General features: G+C 37.7%; 1 non-coding gene across 1 annotated transcript; it reads right to left on the bottom strand.

The window, feature by feature from the left end:
- Window positions 1-13,808: 13,808 nt before the first annotated feature.
- On the bottom strand, window positions 13,809-13,912 carry LOC139022246 (small nucleolar RNA U13). The gene has a single exon (XR_011473631.1). It is a non-coding gene; the product is annotated as a small nucleolar RNA U13 (small nucleolar RNA).
- Window positions 13,913-14,393: the final 481 nt, after the last annotated feature.

Below are 14,393 nucleotides of genomic sequence, written 5' to 3'. Positions count from 1 at the left end.
AGGGGTCGCCTGAGACCATCGGAAAACACATATATAATTACATATTGTTTTTGTGAATAATCACTAGGCTTTAATTATGTTCAATTTATAACAATGAAAATACATCCTGCATTATCAGATATTTACATTATGATTCATAACAGTAGCAAAATTACAGTTATGAAGTAGCAACGAAAATAATTTTATGGTTGGGGGGTCACCACAACATGAGGAACTGTATTAAAGGGTCGCGGCATTAGGAAGGGTGAGGACCACTGTGTTAAAACATGTCTAAGCAATGAAAGGAGGTGTGGGATGCATCTTGCCTGAGGCATGTTGTTTCCAAATGGTCCTACTTAGGAGAACTTGGTTGAGAACAAAAAGGGAAATGTGTAATGCTTCTGCCTAATTCCTTCCTGTTACCCCCTCTTTCCTCTGCCTCTGCTAATAAGTCTGGGATATTCTTCCCACAGAATGAGCGTAGAAAGTAAGGGTTTGTCACTTTCTATGGCTCCCCTAAAAACTAGGTCGGATCACAATATCAGAAACACACTTGTTCCTTTTCTCTGACTAGACAATTAGAAGTAAATGTCCTTGCCTCTTTCTGCCACTGTGGCCTCAGGACAGGGACTGGTGGAAAGAGAGGCAACTTATGCAGAAGTGTTACTCCTGGTTCTGCCATTTCCAGAAGTGGATCGACTTCTCCCAGCTTCATTTACTTATCTCTAAAATGAAAATAATAGCACTACTTTGGAAGGTTGCTACAAAGATTAGCGATAATGTACCAAAGAGCTTAGGGCAAGGCTTACAAGCTGTTATGAAAGCCTACTTGTTTCTGACTGCAGTAAAACCAGATCTAATTTGTAAGCTTTGTTCCTGCTTCTTCACTCCAGCGGTAAGCAGATTGACTTCCTTGGGATAAAATAAAGAGCTTTTCGGAGCCCTAATGTGAGCCATTTGCTGTGTAAACACTTGGCACATATTATCTCTAGGTCTCACAATGACTCTGTAAGGTAAGTGGAATTAGCTCCATCTCAGAGATGAGGAAACTCTGGTTCAGACATGATAAAGAACTAGCTCCGGCTCATATAGTCAATAAGTGGCAGAGTGAGGGTCCCAACTCAAGCCTAACTCCAACGAATACCATTTTATGTACCAAAGCAGCACCTTCATCATCCACAGACGTACCTCCCAAGCCCCTCACCGCAAGCTCACAGTCTTCCTTATGGATTTTTATTGCATGCCAATCAGAGACTTAACTGTGAGTATCCCTAGACGTTTTCTGAATTCTGTCCTTATGTATTTTTTTTTTGCAAGCACCGAAAGCAAAAGAAACCAACAAAGAATTTGTGAGAGGACCTCTCAGAAGGAAAGGATCAGCAATCACAATATCCTTGATTCTGCCTCTTCTGAATTTCCACCTCCATCTCTGCTCTAGTTCCTCCAAGGTTTTCCCTGCATCTCGGGTGATTCAGCATAATGGACAAGGCATCAGACTTGAGTGTAAATCCAGCCGCCTTAACTAATTGCTGGAGCCTTGGGAAATTTATTTATCTGGACCTCAGCACTCTCATCTAGAGAATGGGAATCATTTTACCTGTCTGGTAGTGAGATATGATGTAGGTAAAAAGCTTAATGCTGCTCCCCTCACTTAGTATGCCTCCACCAAATGCTTATTTGAAAAAATGATTTACATGAATTTGTTTTATACTATGCAATTGATGCAAAGAAGATGAAGAAGGAAGAGTTGACTCTCCTTTTCAGCCCAAAAGCCCACGTCATTTTGAAAGTTTGAGCATTTTTCCTTCCTGTTTACTCTTAGGTTCCGCTTTCTTCTGAGAATGGGAGTGATCATCTGTTTACCCTATTCAAATCCAGATGTCCTGATTTAGATGCTTGCCTCATGGAGAATTTACTCAAAGTTTCCAGCAGTTTTCATGAAGTTTGTGGCTAATTCTGTTTCTAGTCCAACTGTCAAAAGTAATGAAAGCAAAATAAACGAACAAAATAGGTCCAGAGACATAGAAGCATGGAACAGACTATAGAACCTCAGAGAGAAGGTAGGAGAGGGTGAAGGAATGGGAAGAGATCAATCAAAGAACTTGCGTGCATACATGCATAACCCATGGACACAGACAATAGGGTGGTGAAGGTCTGGGGGGTGGGGGGGTGGTCCAACAACAAGAGGTCAATGAGGGAAAAGGGGGACATGTAATATTTTCAACAAGAAAGATATTTTTATTTTTTAAATATATTTTTATTGATTTCAGAGAGAAAGGGAGAGGAAGAGAAAGATAGAAACATCAATGATGAGAGAGAATCTTTGATTGGCTGCCTCCTGCATGCCCAGTGCTGGGGATCGAGCCCGCAACCCGGCATGTGCCCTTGACATGAATTGAACCTGAGACCCTTCAGTCTGCAGACCAATGTTCTATCCACTGAGCCAGACCAGCTAGGGCCAATAAAGATTTTTTTAAAAAGTAGTAAAAGCAAGTATCTCATTAATTACTGATTGAACTACTAACTAGTATTACTGATGGCAACATGGTTAAACCAACCCCATGGAGCAATAATTTTCAGTTTGTTCACTGTCACATTCCCATCACTTACTGGCAGATAGCAAAAATTTAATACTGCCCTAACCGGTTTGGCTCAGTGGATAGAGCGTCGGCCTGTGGACTGAAGGGTCCCAGGTTCGATTCCGGTCAAGGGCATGTACCTGGGTTGCGGGCACATCCCCAGTAGTGGGTGTGCAGGAGGCGGCTGATCGATGTTTCTCTCTCATCGATGTTTCTAACTCTCTATCCCTCTCCCTTCCTCTCTGAAGAAAATCAATAAAATATATATATATATTTTTTTTTAAATATACGGTATATAAGTATATATTTTTTAAATATATTTTATTGATTTTTTTACAGAGAGGAAGGGAGAGAGATAGAGAGCTAGAAACATCGATGAGAGAGAAACATCGATCAGCCGCCTCCTGCACACCCACTACTGGGGATGTGCCCGCAACCCAGGTACATGCCCTTGACCGGAATCGAACCTGGGACCCTTCAGTCCTCAGGCCGACGCTCTATCCACTGAGCCAAACCGGTTTCGGCTAAAATATATTTTTTTAAAAAAAAGAATTCAATACTGAATATAACTGTGTGTCTGTGTGTGTGGGGAAAGTAGGTTACATCATGTGAAATTGCTTATATTTGACCATTTGTGACTCACAAAAACAGCAATTTTATGTGATCCAATTTAATAATTATTAAAAAAAGATATGGAAGAATATATGTAAATTAGTAACAGTGGTTATCTCTTGGAAGGGGAGTGGGACTAATGATTGGTGCTCAAGGGATATTTTGATTATCTGAATGATTTGAATTTTTATAATGTGAATTATATATGTATTACTTTTATAATTAAAACTAAGGTGAGCCGAGCTAGCATGGCTCAGTGGTTGAGCATTAACCTATGAACCAGGAGATCATGGTTCGATTCTCTGTCAGGGCACATGCCCAGGTTGCAGGCTCGATCCCCAGTGGGGGCATGCAGGAGGCAGCTGATCAATGATTCTCATCATTGATATTTCTGTCTCTCTCTCCCTTCCCCGTTCCTTTCTGAAAGCAATAAAAATATATTAGAGAATTAAAATTTTAAAAACCTAAGGTGAAACTTACATTTAATAATGAAGGAAGAAGGAAGATAGGAAAACATCATACATACTGGAGACCCAGAAAAATTGAGGAGTCATGGAAAGAAGGGAAAAGGGGAGATTTAAAGATTAGAAAAAAAAAAGAGGGGGTGAGAGGAAATATTGTTGTGATCCATGTATGTTCCAACCACACCTCAGGTATTTTCTTGCAAGATTAAGCAAGGATTTAAATTTAGTTCAATTGATTGGAAACAATCATAATAATCACTATAAAAACAAAGACAACAGAGCTAACTGACCTTATTAGGCAAGAGGGAACCAGAGTTAAAAAACGAAACTGTCATGAGATCATTGTCTTTGGGCGAGCTTCAAACAGTATGTTACATGAGTCACATATAAAAATGCTAGTTGTCTCCTGGGGAAGATTAATTTTGATGGCAAGACAGGCAACAGAACCAACCTCATACGGTATATAAGTGATTAGAAAATGTGTGGGAAAACTCTTAGGCAATACTGTTCGTTCCGCACAGCCTAGTGCTGGCAGAGGGTCACCAGTTGGGCACCATAACCTTTCTCTCCCAGGTCGTGCCCTGGGGCCCACTTCAGGGTGTTGCACATGCAAGATGCTCAATAAGTAACGGTCACTTTGATTTTACTTATGAGCATTTAGCTTCTAAGTTTAGTGGCTTCTTTGGAGGTGAAAGTGGCTTTGAAGATGGAAAGGTAACAAAGCTAATAATTGCATTGCTTTATTAAGTGTTCCCTGTGGGCCCAAACACAGGGATTGGTACACTATGTGTATTATCTTATCAAACTCCCTCCCAATGATCCCTCCAGAAAGAACTTATTGTGGTTTCTAAATGAGGAAAATGAAGCTTAGAGACATCAAGTAACCTGCCCAATGTCACACAGCAAATAAGAAGTGTGGATGGGCCTGGATGGTGTGGCTCAGTGGTTGAGCGTCGACCTATGAACCAGGAGGTTATGTTTCGATTCCTCATCAGGGCACATGCCTGCGTTTGGGTTTAATCCCCAGAAGGGGGTGTGCAGGAGGCAACAAATCAATGATTTTCTCCCATCATTGATGTTTCTATCTCTCTCTCCATCTCCTTTCCTCTCTGAAATCAATTAAAAAAAAATTTTAAGAAATGTGGTTGGGAAATGAATACAGACCTGTCTAATCTAAAGTCTGGGTTCTATTTCAAGGAAATAAAATTCAAGATCACTTTCTCCACCTCCAGTTAATGGACCACAGAGGTAAATTCAGACTGTGTCCCACTCAGGGTTTCACCTCTGGCCTGCATTTTTGTCCTCTGCACATGTGGTAGCGAGTTTATGGAACCTTCCATCCCGTGTTAGATTTAAACATGAAAATAGGAATCTAAAGATATGTACTTGCAATGCAGAATGTATCTTTTATTACAATGTAAGAAATACATACATTTACAAACATGTGCTTATGTGTCCAGCTATCAATAAATGCTAGTACATGTTATTCTGATAAGTTTGTGAAAAAATATAAAGAAAACTGTGCACATAGACAGGTGCAGCCATATGAACAGGTCTACCTTACACATACTAACCACCACACACTGATTCCATGACATGGTGTGCTATCCTGAACCCTCATTTGGGGATGGTACCATCTTAGATCAACAATACTCTTTTGTGTACTGTGCATTTCAGGAAATTCTGAAATGGAGAAAGTTGTGGGTTGCTTATGTGTTAATCTGTTAGCACGGTCATATCCAATCCTGTTGGGTTACCAAATCGGCTTCTCTAAATGATACCTATCTGTACTGCCCAAGGGAAATTAAAAAAAAAAAAAACTAGAAAAATAATTCTTCCCAGATGAGTCAGGGTTGGGTTTACCCTCTGGGACTCTCTGGTTTAACTTAGATTTTATGTTACAGCTGAGAAGTTTCCCTCCCCTCCTCTCTATTTAGCAATGTGAACTGAACCAACTCACTTTCCTCTTTTGGTCTCATGTCCTCAAAAATAAAATGAGGGACCTGGGCTGGATCAATGGTTTTCAAATTATTTCATTTCAATTCCAGGTAAGAACACTTTTTTATTGTGATTAAAAAACACAAAGCATAATTCACCCACTTAACAAATGTTTAAATGTGCTTATCCTACAGCATATGCATCGGTTGTACAATAGACTCTATTATCTTGCATGGCTGCACTCTATACTCACTGAACAACTCCCATTTCCTCCTTCTGCCAACCCCTGACAACCGCAATTCTACTTTCTGTTTCTGTGAGTTTGATTACTTTAGGTACCTCGAGTAGGTGGAATCATATAGTATTTATTTTTATCTTTGGGATTAGTTTATATTACCAAGCATAATGTCCTCCAGGTTTATTCATGTTGTAGCATATGACAGGATTTCTGTATTTACAAGGCTGAATATTATCCCATTGTAAGTATATAACACATCCTCTGATGTAATTTACTGACAGCAGATTACTCCACTGTATGCTGGAGGCTAAGTCCAGTAATCTTCTTTATTCATTAATCTGTGGAAGGGGGTTTTCACATCTTGGCTAACTGCGAATAATGCTGCAACGAAATGGGTGTGCAAATATCTCTTTGAGATCCTGTTTTTCATTATTTTGAATATATACCCCAAAGTGGGATTGCTGGATTATTCATTCCTTCTTCTCAGTTCTATTTTTTATTTTTTAAGAAACCTCCATATTGTCTTCCATAGAGGCTGCACCATTTTACAATCCCACCAGCAGTGTGCAGAGGTTCTCATTTCTCCACATCCTCACCAACACATTATTTTTCTGGGTCTTGGTGTTTGTTTGTTTTTAATAGTAGTCATTCTATCAGTTGTGAGGTGAAATTTCATGGTACTTTTGACTTGCATCTCCCTAGTGATTAGTGATTTTGAGTATCTTTCCGTGTGCTTATTAGCGTTTGTATATTTTCTTTGGAGAAATGTCTATTCAAGTCTTTTGCCCATTTTAAAATCTGGTTGTTCATTTTATTATTATCAAGTTGTAGGATAAAATATTTTAAACTTAAAAATATTGAGCTCCATGTGAAACAGTAGTACTTATTTCTGGGGTGGTTTTGCTAGTGAAATTGAAGAGTGAATATAAATCACGTGTTTCACTCCTGGTATATGCCAAGTATTCAATAAATGAGTCATTTTTTTTCCTTTTCACATGTAACCAAATTCATTTTCTTACCTTCTTAGCAAACATCAGGATAAGCTCTTCCCACTATCTTCGTGAATGGATTTCTACTTCCTGTAAATGTGTCTTTGTTAAGAAGGTAGCTTTATGGTGTTTTGAAGAGTTCAGCCCATGCATATCTGTTCATGTAAAATTACTACTAGAGTACAGTACTATGTGATGTGTCCCAGCACTCAGATACACGCCTACCAAAGCCTCTGGCTTACCTGCTTTTCTCATAATGTCGTGTATGGCTGTGCACTAAAAAGTGAGCACGAGATAGCTTTCTTTTAATTTATCTTTGTTGTTGAAAGTATTACAGATGTCCCTTTCTTTTCCCCCATTGACTCTCTCCTCCCCACTCCTGCCCCCTTCCCAGGCCTTCATCACACTATTGTCTGTGTCCATGGGTTATGCATATATACATATAAATTCTTTGGTTAATTTCTCCCCCTTCCTACCCTCTTTCATCAGCCAGTTGCATGCTTCCCTGTCTCTGGATCTATTTTGTCAGTTTATTTTGTTCATTAGATTTCACATATAAGTGAGATCATGTGATACTTGTCTTTCTCGGACTGGCTTATTTTGTTTAGCAAAATAATCTCCAGCTCCCTCCAAGTTGTCTCTTTCTTACAGCTGCATAGTATTCCCTAGTGTAAGTGTACCACAGCTTTTTTATCCACTCATCTCCTGATGGGTACTTGGGCTATTTCCAGATCTTAACTATTATAAATAGTTCTGCTATGAACATAGGGGTGCATACATTCTTTCTGATTGGTGTTTCGGGTTTCTTAGGATACATTCTAGACGTGGGATCCCTGAGTCAAATGGCAGCTCCATTTTTAATTTTTTGAGGAAACTCAGCACTGTTTTCCATAGTGGTTGCATCAGTCTACATTCCCACCAGCAGTTAACTAGGGTCCCTTTTTCTCCACATCCTCACCAGCACTTGCTGTTTGTTGATTTATGATGGTAGCCACTCTGGCAGGTGTGCGATGATATCTCATTGTCATTTTAATTTGCATTTCTCTGATAACTAGTGGCATTGAGCTTTTTTTTTTTATTCATGTCTCTTGGCCATTTGTATCTTCTCTTTGGAGAAGTGTCTATTCAGGTCCTCTGCCCATTTTTTAATTGGGTTGTTGTCTTCCTTTTGTTGAGTTGTATGAGTACTTTATATGTTTTAGAAATTAGCCCCTTATCAGGTGTATCATTGGCAAATATTTTTTCCCATACAGGGGGTTCCCTTTTCATTTTGTTCCTGGTTTCTTTTGCTGTACTGGAGCTTTTAATTTTGATGTAGCTCCATTTGTTTTTCTTGCCCTAGGCCAGGGGTGGGCAACCTTTTTGTGAGTGTGTCCCAAAACCAGCAAAATCTCTGACTCAAAATTCTTCTGCGTGCCAACCTTAATTTTTTGAGAACATGTTAGACCTACTTGATATCTCTTAAGGTGTATGTATGTGAAGAACCTTGAAGAAATAATAAAATTCATTTGAGCGACAAAAACACAGTATGTGATGATGAAAAATACATTTATTTTTTAATGTATACATGTACACTGATAGTCCGACAGAAAACTTTATGACTCCGTTTGATATTATCAGTGGGACTTTTGCTGCTGCATCACTGATGACAGAGATTTTACATCAGGCTTATATTTTGTGACCTTCAGAGATATGCACGAGCTACTACTTTCATCCGTCAGGCTACTCCTATTACGAGACTTAACAAAATTCATCACTGAGAACAAAGATTCACAAGCATATGTGGATGAAAACATGGAGAGAAACGCTGTTGCAAAGTTTTTTAAACAGAAAAAATTTTCTGGAATGGCATTCCAAGTCCTCATAGTTTGTTTTCGACACTTCTCTCTGGTACTCCTGTCTCTAATCACTTTTTTTCAATGTTTTCCAAGTCAATTTTTAGGTCAATAAATTTCTGCTTCTAAATTGAGCTACTCTGAAATTAAATCAACTGCATTTCAAAGTCAGCCATGTCTATCCATGAAAACATTTGTAAGTTTAGTTCCTCCAGTTTCATGCTGTCTGGAAACCTCATGAATTTTGCTGTCTCTTCCAGTTCTCTGAATTTCGCAAATCTTGAGAAGAACTTCTCAATAGTTGACTCGATGATGTTTAAAACCAGCTTTTGAAGGCTTTGACAGTCTGTTCTGTCATCTTTTGGGAGGTCTTTGATGTGCCTCTTGAGGTTTGGGAAATATCTATATCTCTCACCATCCACATCCCTCTTAAAGACTTCCAGTTTCTTTTCAAAAGCCTTTATGTAACCAAACATAACATCAAGTGTCTTGCCAATTCCTTGTAATTTAACATTTAAGTCATTCAAATGTTCACAAAAATGGTAAATGGAAGATTACAAGAGAGGGTTTCGGGTGCCAGCAAAAGTTACTGGCTTGCCATGTTTGGCACGCAAGCCAGGGGTTGCCTACCCCTGTCCTAGGTGATGTATCAGTGAAAACTGTTACGTGGGATGTGTGATATTTTGCTGCCTACGTTTTCTTCTAGGATTTTTATGGTTTAATTACTTACATTTAAATCATTTATCTGGATATCTTAACCCAAAATATAGTCTTGATATTGCTTATTATACATTTTAGTTGTTCAATGACATTTATTATAAAAGGTGCAGTCACTTGTAGATGTTCGTGATTCATTCAACCACATCACAAAGATTTCTTCTTATCAGTTCTCATTCAAAGTGCTGGCATTCTTTTGATGTAGGTGCTATTTATATCACTACTTCACAGGTGAGGAAATTGAAACACAAAGATTTGAAATTATTCCCAAGACTTCACATCTGATATGTGATTCTGTGAGAACCTCACTATTGTTTTCGCCATTCTAGGAGGGGAAAAAATACCATCAGGTTCCTAGGTACCTCAAGAGGGGCAAGAAGTTACCCCAGAAGGAGGGACTGAAGATATGATTTTACTTACTTTTCATTTCTGCCTTTGATCACAAAGGGAGGAAGTAGAAAAAAGCAAAGGAAGTCAAATATTGTAATAAAAGAAGATTTGACTTGGGGTGGTGAACCCAATACAATACACCAAAGATGTATTATAGAATTATACACTTGAAACCTATATAATTCTATTAATCAATGTCACACCAATAGATTTAATTAAAAATTTTTTAAAGGAATTGAAAGAAAGGCTGAAGAGAAGAAGGTGGATGTGGGGTCAGGTGTGGGACCTGACTGAACTTGGTGCAACACACTAGACTGAGAGTGAAATGAAAGCCCTGGAACTACCAGGGAACAGTATGCAGAGACCCTGAGAACTTGTGTGTAGAAAACTCTTTAAAGTTTAGAGGAGGAACAGGAAGGAAGAAGACACCAACTAACTCACCTCTGCCCAATCCACTTTCCTGGGAGTTAACACTAGGTAAAATAATCTCTAAATATTGAAACATTATCACCCATCAATGGAAGCCAGAATCTTTGTTATAGAGGGCTAGAACCATATACAACAAGAACCCAAAGGTAAAAAATTATATTTAACAAGCATTTATTAACAGAAGGCTCTATGGGGAATAAATATGAAGTCCATACATCCTAGATTCTGCTATATTTTTATAATAAAATTATTATCATTAAAAGTAATCGGTTCCATGTAAACTATCTTTTAAATTTTGCAAGATTTTTCATGAAATAAATTTATAAATTTAAAATAACTTTTGTTGTGCTTGGAATATAAACATTAAAATTCTGACTGTGAAATTTATTAATTCTGTGACTCTAGGTAAGTATTTTAACCTTCTGAGCCACAATTTTTTCATTGCTTAAGAATAATAAAATATTTCCTGCTCCTTTCACAGTCTTCTTTTGAGGAATATAACATGATATGTGAGAGAATAGGTTCTAATGGATGGATGAGACAAAGGAACCAATGGGAGGCATGGGCTTTACCACAGAGAGACCCACTCACTACAGAGCAACCCAGGGCAACTTTCTTAATCTTCCCAAACCTCAGTTTCCTCAACTGTGATATGGAAATAGCAACAGGAGTTTCTTGAAAGAATTAAAATGAAAAAAAAGAGTTAAATGAGATCATGTAAATATAATATATATCTTCATATAGCAAGTACTCAAAAATTGGTACCTATCATTCCCTTATTCATTCCCTATTGAGAATCTGTTATGGGGCTAAAGATGTAGTAACCAACAAAATACAATCCCTGAATTCAATGAATGTATATTATAATGGAAGGAGACAGGCAGTAAACAGAGAAACAAATAAATATCTAATACATTAAGACATAATAAGTGTGATTAAGAAAATTAAAGAAGGAAGGAGATGATAGAGAGTGACAGGGGCGCTAGCCTGTGTCAGGTAATCAGGGCAGGCCTTTCTAATGAGGTGCCATCTGAGCAGAGACATGAAGGAAATTAGAGAAAGAGCCATGTGATTAGATGGAGGAAGAGGATTTCCAGACACAGAAGGAGCAGGTGCAAAGGCTCTGAGGCAAGAGTATGTTCAGTGTTTCCCAGGAACAGCAAAGAGGCCAGCATGACTGGAGGACAGTGTATAAGCAGAGACTTGCAGGAAATGGTTTAGAGCAGTGGTTCTCAACCTTTCTAATGCCGCAACCCTTTAATACAGTTCCTCATGTTGTGGTGACCCCCCAACCATAAAATTATTTTCGTTGCTACTTCATAACTGTAATTTTGCTACTGTTATGAATCATAATGTAAATATCTGATATGCAGGATGTATTTTCATTGTTACAAATTGAACATAATTAAAGCATAGTGATTATTCACAAAAACAATATGTAATTATATATGTGTTTTCTGATGGTCTTAGGCGACCCCTGTGAAAGGGTTGTTCGATCCCCAAAGGGGTCGCGACCCACAGGTTGAGAACCGCTGGCTTAGAGAGAAATACAAAGAGCATTGTAGAGCCTTGTATGCTATGGAAAGAACTAGAACTTCACTGTGAATGAAATGAGAAGCTATTGAGATATTTTCAGTACAGGCACAGTGGGAAAGGAGGGGATGAGTCAGGAGACAATTGTAAGAGCCCACATGGAGATAATAGTAAACTACATTAAGGTAGTAGCAGTGGAGAAGGGCTTGGTTTCTGGAGGAAGAGCTGATAGAACTTCCTGATGGCTAAGATATGGTAGGACTGAAATAGAAGAGTGAAGAGTTTCTTTTCTAAACTGAGCAAGTGGAAAAAATGAAGGTTTCATTTACTGAGATGGGAATGACCATGGAAAGGAATAGATTTGAGTGGTGTCAAAGGACAAAAAAAAAAGAGTTCAAGTTTTGGATATACTATGGTGGGAGGGCCTATTGGACATTAATGTAAAGATATTGTGGAGATACAAGCATAAATCGGAGGAGAAATAATATTGGAGATACAAATTTGGGAGTTGCCTGCCATGAGATTATATGTGTTTACTTCAAGAGCTTGTGCTGATAGATAAGGGAAGCTGGTAAAGGAGGAAGCTCTGAATTTGGAGAGTTCGGAAGGGAGTAATGGGGGGGTGGGGGAGGGTAGTATGAGGAACTACCAAAGGAGAATAAGGAGAGAATAGTGAATTGGGGGAAGACCTATAAGAGGGCAAGTTGTGAAAACCAAGGAATGAATGCATTCCTAGAAGAAGGAAAGAATCTGTTACTTCCAGCATAGGGTAAAGTGAAGCCTCAGAACTGATTGTGGAATGTGGCATGTAGAGGTCTTTAGTGACTTTGAAAAGCACTGCTTTGGCAGAAGGGTAAGGATAAGAGCCTTGTTGAGTGGGTTCAAGGGAGAAGGAAGGAAAAAAACTGGAGACTGAGTTTAGACAACACATTCAAGAATGTTTCTGCAAAATAAAAAGGGAGAAATAAGGAATCGGGATGAGGGAGGGTGGGTATTATTATATTCTTTTAAGATGAAAGCTACTAAAGCATGTTGGAAAGCTGATTAGAAGAATCCAGTAAGAAGAGGAAAAATGAATGATACAAAAAAAAAAAAGGATACAGTACAAAGAGTCCTGTCTTTGAGTGGGAGAGAGAAGATGGGATCCAGGAGCAAAATGAAGTGGTTGGCCTTAGACTGGGATGTGGATGGCTCATCCTTAGAAGGAGGGAAGGCAAAATATGAGACAGGTGAGTGGAAAGATGTCGTGGTGAAAGTGCCAGAAAATTCTGTTCAAATTGCTTCTTTTTCCTCAGCAGAACAAAAGAAACAGTCATCAAATGAGAATGAGAAGGGTACAGCAGGTATTGGAGATTGAGGAGAGAGTAGAATCATCTCAGAAACTGAGTTAATGACTGGACTAGAGCAGGGGAAAGGGTTACTGCTGAGCACTAAATGTCCTTTTGGGGTTACTGATGCATTACTTATATGGTTTAAAACAGTCACTGGTGACATACTAATATTTTTCTTACTAACTTTGTGATATTTCATGGAATTTTTCAAACTAATTAATTTAAAACTCAGCCTAAAGAAAATTTTCTCAAAGAGCAACTAATTCTATAGTTGTTACTGGATCTATAAATTAATTATTCTCAGGAATGTAATTGTAATATGTTGAAAAATATGTCTTTATATCATGGATCTTTAGCAAATTTTAAATGTAGATTATAAAAATTATGTGTTTATTTTCTCATTTGTTCATCTACTTTATCCTTTTCTACATTGTAAGCTTTAATCTTTTCAAAATCTCTCTCTTTCTCTCTCAGGTAACTAGTTCCATAATATAAACAGGCTTCCAAGATTGTTTCTATGGGCTGTAAAAGTAACTTTAACCTCTAGAGTCCTTTACTTCGATTGGCTATCTCATTTAATGATATGATGGCCTGATAATATTTACTTTGGTATTTACATTCCTTAAAAGGAATAAATACTTTGAGTTTCCATTGTTATGATCCTTATTTGGAAATTCCCTTTTCTGAAATACTGCTAGAAATTAAAAATAAAATAAAATCTATAACTACTGTATTTCTTTTTCTTTTTCTTTTTTCTTCTTTTTTTTTTTTTCACGTCAGACAGGTCATGTGCCAAAAGTGTAACAAGGTTCATGGGCGGCCCATCTCACACAGCAGCGTGAACACCCAATCATCACACTTATGAACTACAAAAGGATCCTGTATTTCTTCTTTATACAATGAGTTTAAAAGTTTGATTTAATTTAAATTAACAATGAGCAACTCAATAATAATTATAGACTATTTTGATGGTAGAAGATCTATTTTTAAAAAAAAAAAAAACCCTTTCCTCAAATAGACTGAGATTAGGCAATGATAAAATCCAAACCATTTTTTTTGGTCTTAATTTTATGAGACTCAATTCCAAGAATAGATAGTAGGGCTCCATATATTTCTAACCTTAAAAAAAAAATCCTGTTGATAGCAATTTAATGAAGATATTTAATAAAGTAAATAAATGTGGAAATACATTTACTCTAAAAGAAGGATCAGCATAAAAGGCCCTTTTTACTTTTATATATTTAATATTTTAAAATATTTATTCATTTTTATTTTACAATAAGCATATACACTAACATGACCAAATTCATTCACCCTTTAATAGTTTCCATATTTTACTAACTGCATCAACATTTAACC

Source organism: Myotis yumanensis, unplaced genomic scaffold, assembly GCF_028538775.1.
Source record: "Myotis yumanensis isolate MYYU_CA2020_CCGP unplaced genomic scaffold, mMyoYum1.0.hap1 SCAF_13, whole genome shotgun sequence".
Classification (NCBI taxonomy): Eukaryota; Metazoa; Chordata; class Mammalia; order Chiroptera; family Vespertilionidae; genus Myotis; species Myotis yumanensis.
The sequence above is the reverse complement of the archived record's forward strand: the minus strand, read 5'-3'. Positions and strand labels throughout refer to the sequence as shown.